Source organism: Talpa europaea, assembly GCF_964194135.1.
Source record: "Talpa europaea genome assembly, chromosome: 5".
Lineage (NCBI taxonomy): Eukaryota > Metazoa > Chordata > Mammalia > Eulipotyphla > Talpidae > Talpa > Talpa europaea.
This window is the reverse complement of record NC_140071.1, coordinates 102,149,612-102,159,172: the sequence shown is the minus strand read 5'-3', so window position 1 is coordinate 102,159,172 and position 9,561 is coordinate 102,149,612. Positions and strand designations below refer to the sequence as shown.

The 9,561-nt window shown below is 39.9% G+C and overlaps 1 pseudogene across 1 annotated transcript; it reads left to right on the top strand.

The window, feature by feature from the left end:
• The first annotated feature begins 4,213 nt into the window (after window positions 1-4,213).
• On the top strand, window positions 4,214-4,461 carry LOC311171338 (small ribosomal subunit protein eS27-like; annotated as a pseudogene). The gene has a single exon. The product of its transcript is annotated as a small ribosomal subunit protein eS27-like (transcript).
• The last annotated feature ends 5,100 nt before the right edge of the window (window positions 4,462-9,561 follow it).

Sequence of the window (9,561 nt, the reverse complement as noted above, 5' to 3'; positions counted from 1 at the left end):
TGGGACACACTCCCTGCACGTCTGGTCTCAGGCACACTCTTCTGCGCGCCTGGTCTGCCCCGGCTGTGGGTGCTCGCTCTCCCTGTGGGCTCAGACTACTTGTTCGGAAGGGGCCCGGTGTGGGCTAACTCCCCAGCTGGCCACTAGCTCCTTCAGGAGCCTCTGCTGGCTTCAAGTTGCTAGGTGGCGCCAGAGATCTCTCCTAGAGCACTTGGGGAGCTGATTTTCCACCCCGTGGGACAGGGAGCAGAGCGGGGATGGTAGGGTAAACCTCAACGGCTTTGGGGTGCTGTGTCTGCCTTTTGCCCCACCGTCGTGGGGAACCCACGCCCCTAATTTCGTGCCCCGGGTCTCAGTTCCAAAGCCCTCAGTTCCAGGACGCGGGCTGTAGCCCAGATCAGTGGCGCGGGTATGGCGCCTTTTGAATCCCGCTTCCCTGCCTGGGCGCCTTGTTCCTGCTCACTCAGGGAGGGCCTCCGCCGTCTCCCCGCAAGCCTAGGTCGCAGGCGCGGGGACCTGGGCAGCTGCGATCCGGTCCGGATCCGCGCCACTTTCCGCGCAAGCTTACCGGGCGGCCGGGGCTGTGTGCTGGTGCTGGTCTCCTCCTGGGGGGCGGGGCTCTCTTTAATGGCGCCTGGGGCTCACCTCCGCGGCGGATCCTGCAGGGTTCGCCTCAGCTCCCGTTCACGGGGTGTGGTGGCTGAAATAGTTCCTTTCCACTCACAGTCCCACTTGCTGCGTCCGTTTTTCTTGTTGGGCGTTTTGGTTTGTTGTTTTCCTCCTCTCTGCCGGTCGGAGAGTGCCGCCTCTGTGGGCGGGGGAGGGGAGCAGGGTTCTGCGCTTCCCTCCCTTCTCGTCCTCTTTTATGGCCACTTTCTTCTTTGGGCAGTTTGCCGGAGTCGTCCGTTTATCTTCCGTGTCCCAGTTCTCACTGGGACCTGCCGCTTTTCCTCCCTATTAACTTTTTTTAATGGGAGATCTTACTCGCAGCGTCTCCTCGCCGCCATGTTGCTCCGCCCCCCTCCAAATTATATTTTAAAAGTCATACAATTCAACAAAAAAAAAAACCAAATAGCCCAATTAATAAATGGGTAGCAGACATGAACACAGAAGTCACTAAAGAGGGTATCTAAAAAGCCAAAAGATATAAGAAAAAATTTTCATTGTCGCTTTTTCTTTTTTTTTTTTAATTTATGCAAGAGCTATAGTACAGGCCAGAATCGCGGGAGGTTGAGAGGATTCACCAGAGACAGAGCAGGGAGCAGAACAGGCAGATGGACCGAAGACACTGCTGAGCGGAGCAGCGGGCCAGGGAGGAGAGATCTGCCACGCCATGTGGGATTCTCTCTGGTCGACGGGGAATTGAACCAGCGCTGCTGCGGAGGCTGCGGACAACTTCACAGCACTGTGCTCAACCCCCTGTGCCACCGGGGAGGCCCTCATTGTTGCTTCTAATACGAGAGAGACATATTAAACCCACAATGAGATACACTGGTAAGAATGGTACATATTAAGAAGACCCCCAACAATTATTAGATAGGATGCAGATAAAAAAGGAACCCTATGATCATACTCAGCGAAGTAAGTCAGAAAGAAAAATACCGGATGGTCTCACTTTTAGCAGGAATTTAGAAAACCTAAATAAGGGACCAGAAAAAAGACTAATTAATACAAAGTAAAAATCAAAATCAACAAGCAACTATAAACCAGAGACACATGGGGGGGGCGGGAGGGAGCTGGGAGAGGAAGGATTAGGGTCAAAATAAAGGGGGGTGCTGTATGGGGAATATAACCAAAAGGAAAATGCATACATTGTGCAAAAATGAAAAATGATGTAAGAATTATATAAAATAAAATATTTTTTTAAAAAAAGGAACCCTATTACATTGTTGGTGGGAATGTAAACTGGTTCAACCATTACTGAATGCAATCTGGATTTACCTTAAAAAGCTAAAAATGAAAATACTCATGACCCAGCCATTCCACATATTGGCATCTATTTGAAGAATCTGCAACCATGGACCCAAAACACATATGTCCTACAAGGCTCACAGCAGCATTATTCACAAGAGCCAGGACATGAAATAGCCTAATCATCCACCAACAGACTATTGGTTACAGAAAATGTGTATATCCACACCATGAAGTATTAGCTATGGAAAAAGATGAATGCAGCAATTTTCAACAAATGGAGGGAATTTGAGAGAATTATGTACAGCAAAATAAGTCAGAATGATAAAAATAAATACTGGTATTTACATAGGAGGCAAGTTGATAGCGTAAAACACTTAAAAACCGCTGAACATCAATAAACATTCTGAGACTCTGAGGTTAAGAGGGAGGTTGGAGGAAAAGAGGCAGAGGATATAAGGCATGGTGGTGGGGGAAAAAAATAAAGCACGCATACACAAAAATAGATCTCTTTCAGTTTTGGTCACCCAGAGGAAGTTTGCTCGCATAGTCTGCTATTTACAAAGCTCTGGGGGCAGCAACCATTAGTCAGATATAGTCTCTGTCTCTGCAAACACTGCAAAGCCTGTGGGAAGAGCCCAGGGCTCTGTGGTGACTTGTTATCTTACAAATACCTAACCAAACTTGACTTTCCAAAAGCCAAAAATAAAATTAAATGGTTCCTTTAACCTGTGTCAATGAGTGAATATTTTTTTCTAGAATAATCTCAAAGATAACACTGAGCACATTTGTTCTCATTGCGAAAGTGACCCAAACCAGGATGGTTAAGAGACAATAGTGCAATCTCAAAAGCCAGCGATGTTTTGAGTTGACCTTGGTCCTCTTTCTGAAAGATGGAGGGAGCACTCTTGCTTCTCAAATTACTGTCTCACTGCTCATCCTAACCAACCACTTTCTCCTTGTCTTTAGTTGCTTTGGAAGCATGAAAAAGTACTGCTCTGTGTCCTAGGGTTTTATGCCAGAAATTTGCAATCTTAAAAAAATATTATTGAAAATCTCATTCATCATCTTTTTTCTAGGAAATAAAGTGTCACTCTTTTTCTTAGGCTGCAAAGTAGATAAATCAATTGTAACCTTAGCTCAACAAAATGAAGCAGTGCATAAGCAAGGAATCATGTTGAGAGAATACAAATGAGCTGCTCAGATGACTTCAAAAACTTTGTGGTTGCTGCTTTGGGAATTTGGCAGTATGGTGTCCTTATAAGCAAATATGTCACACGTGTCATTTCGTAATGAAACACTTCTTTTAAAGGCATATTTAGCATCTGGATAGCTCTAAAACTCTTAAGGTACAGAAAATAGGATAATTAAATAAGCAATAAAATGTCATCCTATGGGGGAAAGCCTATTTCAAGGGAATCTACAGTACCACACAAATTAATTTTATGCTATGATATAGCTTAATAAATTATGCAAATTTCATTTGGACCTTAGAGTAAAAGGAAACCTTTCTTATTCATTACGTTTATCAGTAAATTTAAACAACTGCTTTATTTCTCTATCTTTCTATAAAATGAATGCATTTTGCCCTTTCCTTTTGCATCAAAGATGATTACCAAATGAGTAAATGTAAATATATATATATATATATATATAAGATATGTACACAGATCAAGAATATGTTAGAAGATAACTTGTTAAAGGCAAATAAGAGTATGTTAATTTGTTTTTGCAACATGTCACGAAATACTGAAAAGCTGCTGAACAAATGGACAAAAATGGGAGGACTAACAGGGAAAACAGCTGATAGTGTAACAGGGTAGTCCCCAGGAAAGGGGGAGGTTCCAGGTTCCCTGCCCCACCCAAATGGAGGGTGGAGCTGAGCAGGAAGAGAAGAGGCTGCAGAGGAGACTGAGGAAGGAAGGAAGCAGGATGGAGCCAGAAGGAGACCTGGAGGAGGCGCATGAAGTCTAGAGACACTTGAAGAAACTGCACAGGTTTGCAGGGTTTGGGCTGCCCCTCTCCCTGTCCCGTAACAATAGAATAAGCAAAGACCTAGAAAGGAATAGAAATGACATGAAGATTGGGACACTGGTGAATCCCTGGGTCTCTAAGAACAATGGAGATAATTCCTTAGTGAAAGAAATAGGTATCACTTGGGGAGGAACTTTTTTCTCTACATTATAACTTTTCTATAATGCTCTACTCAACATGTACTCAAAGGGGAGATTTTTTTTTTCTGGCAAGTAAAATTAAAAATTCAAATCCTCCTTTCCAGAGGTGTCAACCTCCGCACAAAAACATGCCCCTCTCAAGGGATCGCCTTCACCCCTGTGCCCAGAAGAGAAGAGGAAAGACAAGAAGAAGCACCTGCTGCAGAGCTCTAATTCCTGTTTCATGGGTGTGAAATGCCCAAGATGCTATAAAATCACTACCATCTTTCCCCAGGCACAAGTGGGAATACTAGACAGCTCCACTGTCCTCTGCCAGCCTACAGGAGGAAAAGCAAGACTCACAGAAGGGAGCTCCTTCAGATTCAAGCTGCACTAATAGCAACTCGAATCAAGATGAATGGAATACCATCCCAATTAACACATTTTTCACTAAAAAAAAATTCAAAGCCACTTTAGCTTCCCCAAATAGCATGCTTTACTTCTCATCAGAATGAGTATTTGATTTTTCCAATTCTATTGTCTCCCATAAAATAAAACCCAGTAAGCATTTTGTCTTATCAGTACCTATTCTTGTTATGGCAAAAAAGTAATTACATATCTACAATGTTCGTTTTTTTCTTTTTTATTTACTTAAATGTGCTTCAGATAGACAATTTCTCACATCAGCAACTATATCTATCACCTCATGCCCACCATCAATGTCCAATCACCATACCCTCTACCTACCCTCCCCCATCCCCCACAGGTAACCACCATTCTGTTTTTCAAGTGTAATGTTTGTTTGGGTTTTTGTTGTTGTTGTTGTTAAATTGCTTTTTTCCTTAATATACTACACATGAGTGAGATCATACAATATTTTTTTTGTCATTCTGACTTATTTCATTTAGCATAATCCCCTCAAGGTCCATCAGTGTCACAAATGATAAGATTTCATCTTTCTGTGGCTGACTAGTATTTCATTGGGTATATATTCCACACCTGTTTTATCCATTCATTCATCAACAGACACTTGGGTCATTTTCATATCTTGGCTATTGAGAATGACATGGCCATGAACATAGGGGTATGTATATGTTTTTGGTATTTTCATATTCTTCAGGTAAATACCCAGTGGTGGTGTTATTGAATAGATAGTTATATTTTCAATATTTTGAGGACTCTCCATACTGTTTTCCACAGTGGTCACACCAGTTTGCATTCCTATCAATAGTGCAGGAGAGTTCTTTTTCTGCCACATCCTCGCCAGCATTTATTTCATGGCTTTTTGAGAATAGCCATTCCAATCAGTGTGAGGTGAGATCTTGTTGTGGTTTGATCTACTTTTCCTAATAGTATGCAATATAGAACATCTTTTCATGTGTCTTTTGGCCATCTGTCTTCCCTGGTGAAATGCCTATTTTGATCCTCTCTCCATTTTTTTAATCAGATTGTATTTTTGTTGTTGTTGTTTATATATTTTGAATAATCACCCCCTTGTCTGATGTATGGTTTGCAAATATCTTCTCCCATTGAGTTGGCTACTTTTTTCATTTTTTTTTAATAAGATTTATTTATTTTTATTTATACAACAACCGGGGCAGATGCGTGGAGGGTGAGAGGATTCACCAGAGACAGAGTGGGGAGCAGAACAGGCAGACTGACGAAATACACTACTGAGGGGAGCAGCAGGTGAGACAGGAGAGGTTTGCCGCACCATGTGGGACCAACACCGGCAGGCCGGGATAGAACCAGCGCTGCAGAGGCTGCAGACAGCTTCACAGTGCAGCGCTCAACCATATGTGTCACCAGGGAAGGCCCTACTTTTTTCATTTTAACAAAGGTTTCTTTCACTGTGCAGAGCTTTTAAGTTGTAGTCCAATTTGTTTATATTCTCTTTTACTTCTCTTGCTGTTGAAGACAATCCACAAAGACATCATTAAATCTGATATCAAAGATTTTTCATCTATGGTTTCTTCTATGTGTTTTATGGCTTGAGGCCTTATATTTAAGTCTTTAATCCACTTGAATTAATTTTAGTATATGGTGGAAAATAGCGGTCTAGTTTTATTCTTTTCCATTTGGTTGTCCAGTTTTCCCAGCACTATTTATTGAAGAGACTTTCTCCATTGTCTTCAGGTCTGTTGCTATGTCAATTAATCCTTTTTTAGGTATAGATTTTTCTGTTCATAGGAAGAGTATGCCATATTCCACTAGTTGGGGTCTACCCCCATATATTTTTTCTTTATATTATCTAGTGGTTAACTGTATGTGTCAATTTTTTTGTGTCATGGTGTTCATATATTTGCTCAAACATTATTCTGGATGTTTCTATGAGGGTGATTTTGGATTAGAGAAACATTTAAATTTGAAAAATTTAAATAAATCAGTTACCCTCCAAGTGTGTGAGACCCATCCATTCAGCTGAAGATGCTAATAGAACAAAAACACAAACTACCACCATCACCCCACTACTCCACCTAAGATGAACTCTGTTAGCAGATTACCTTTGGATTTGAATATCATCTTTCCTTTGTCTTTAACCAGTTAATGCACTGTAAAGATTTTAGCCTTACAAAGCCATCATGGTCATGGAGTCAGTTGCTTAAAATAAATACGTCTTGTTGGTTCTGTTTTGTGGAGAACCTGACTAATACATAATATATTATAATTCTTAGCTATCTGAATCTATTCAGTTACTGAAGTTAGAAAAGAGAATTCAGTGAAAAAGGGAACTTATATTTAAAACAGGATAAATTTTAGAAAACATTTAATACCTTGACCTTCTTTTTTAAAAGCTATACAGAATGTTGAAATAAAATGATACGACACATAATATATGAAACAGATACAAGAACTACACCAATTAAAATAGGTGTAGACATCTGAAAGTCACCCCAATGGTTCTTGACTTATCTCTAGTGCAAACCTGGGGATCCCCAAGGAGGACCTACAGCCCTACAATCTGAAAACCACTACCTTAAATTGCAAATATTAAAACCTGAGAGGGAAGGGAAGAGATTTGACAAAACTTGCATGAGTTCTCCAACTTTTTATATGGTCCAACATTATTTCTGCTACTTCACACTGCCTCTTAAGTTATGTGTAACTTTGAAATGTCTTTTAATTAAGAAGTCATGAGATTAGATAACCCCCCAAATTATATCTAAGTTATATCAAAAATACTATTTTCTATATTAAATAGATAGGAACAAGATGGTTTATTTGTATTTATAAGAGTGAAGACAAAGCTGAGGAGAAAGACATTCTAAAAATTTAAATAATATTGAGGCCACCAGATGGGGAGGGTTGGCACAATGATCTATGTTAAAGGACTATGGTGCTTGGATGGTGGAGGTGGGGTGGTAACATACATGTGAACCTATTCCCCTAAATCATATAAAGTGTTGTAAACCAATCTTACCTCTATAAAGGAAAAAGAATTAAATAATAAAATATAATATGAAACTATAAAATGCTACATAATAAAGCATGAAAAAAATCTGTTAACCAGGAAAATCTCTGTAAAAAGGTATGTAACGTTTTTGTTAATTACTGGTTTACTTTGCAGTGAAAAACTTCATGTTAACTTAAGGGTCACTTTCAATTTGAGTTAACACACTTGTTAATAAGGGTTACACTGAGGTTCTTTCTCAAAAAACGAAATAATGATGCTCTAGATGCAGTTTCTGAAGTTCTATATATACACATCTATAAACCATTCTGTTGTCTACAAAGGATTCCAAATACATTATTTTCTTTATAATTCATTTGTTTAGATGTTTGTTACTAGCTTGTTATAAACTAGTTGTTATTAAATTTAATTATAAATTGCTGTTAGTGAAAAACATCAAAATATGTACTAAGGTCAAGTCTCAATTAGAACTTTCATAAGCTGATGCATTAGTTTTATGCTGTTGCATTGTTAACTACCAAAAATTCAACAATTTAAAACAATACCCATTTATTAGTCCACAGTCCTGTGTCAGAACTGGGTAGCTGGTCTGTTTGCCTAAGGTTTCATAGACCAACATCAAGGTTTTGGCCATGCTTGGCTCTTATCTGGAGGAGAGGATCCACTTCCAGTTTCATTCAGATTGTTGGTAGAATCCAACACTGCATTTAAAAGATTTAGTTCCTCATTCATTTGCTGGCTGATGGCCAGCAGTTGCACTCTGAAATTTGAAAACACTCCCTATATCTTGCATGTGACCCTTCCATCTTCACAGCTATCAGTGGTGCATGAAATTCTTTCTGTGCTTTCAATCTATCTGACTTCTTTCCACCAGCTCCATTCCACCTCTGCTTTTGAAGTGCTCGTGTGATTAGATTTGCTTTTTGATTAACTCAATGCCAAGGCTAAGTGGCCTTAATTACAATGCAGAATGTTTTTGGCCATGTAAGATAACATAATCACACACACACACACACACACACACACACACACACGATAGCTTATAACATTCATAGTCCTTCAAGTTAGGGCAAGAAATGTTGGGGGGACATTTTTTAGTTTCTCCTTTCTATCACTAATATCTGCAGTTAAAACAAATGCTTCCCATTGTTTCCTACTGAGAAATTCATTCCTTTAGAATATTTTTAATTCCACCTCCTCAAATCTCCAAATCTGTCATTGCCTCTCCCACATGAGGCTTTCAGAATGCGATCACTTTCCCCACCCCCTTCTCTTAGACTTTGCAGGCACATTCTGGCAATTATTTAAATATCCATTATAATGTGTATCCTGTGTTTCAGCCATTCTCAATAAACATTATGCCATTTATCCCCAGGTTTTATTGATTCATTAAGATTTAATTCTCATCTGTCTAATTCACTGCAATAGCTCTGTTATCAACAACTGTGCTGAAATAATGAATAAATCTGTTCATATGGCAAGATTCATTATTCATCTTTGATTCCTGCTCTACTTCTTTGTAGCTTTGTTAGAATTTAGATTTCATCATTGAGATCACATAAAGGACAGCAGGACAGACAATGAGAGACACAGGGTTCTCAGAACTTTGGGGCTGTGTTGAAATGACAGTGTACCTGGTCCTACAGAATTTCTTTAAAGGATCCTGTCCAAAATGAAAAGCCAGGTACAAACTAATCTTTCAGCTCTCTCTTGGCTGAGAAACTTCACTTACAGAAGGAAGAACTACAACCCCCACCTGGAGTTGAGCTTGCTAGTCCCTCAAGATTTTCACAGAATTAAGTGCCTTGGCTTTTACTCTGTAATCCAAAAGGCTCACACCCCAGAACCCACAGGCTTGACAACTGTCTGGCTCAGGAGTCAGTACCTTCACACTGGAAGTGAAGAAAAAGAACGATGTTCTTGTCATCACATTCCTAGTATCACCCAAACTTACTTAATCACACCACATTTCCATTGGATAACAACTGTTCCAATCTGAATAACCAATGCTCAGATTTCAAGGTTTGCAGAGCATATTTTGATAAACGCAGATCAACATCTCTTCAGGGAATATCTTTAATGCAA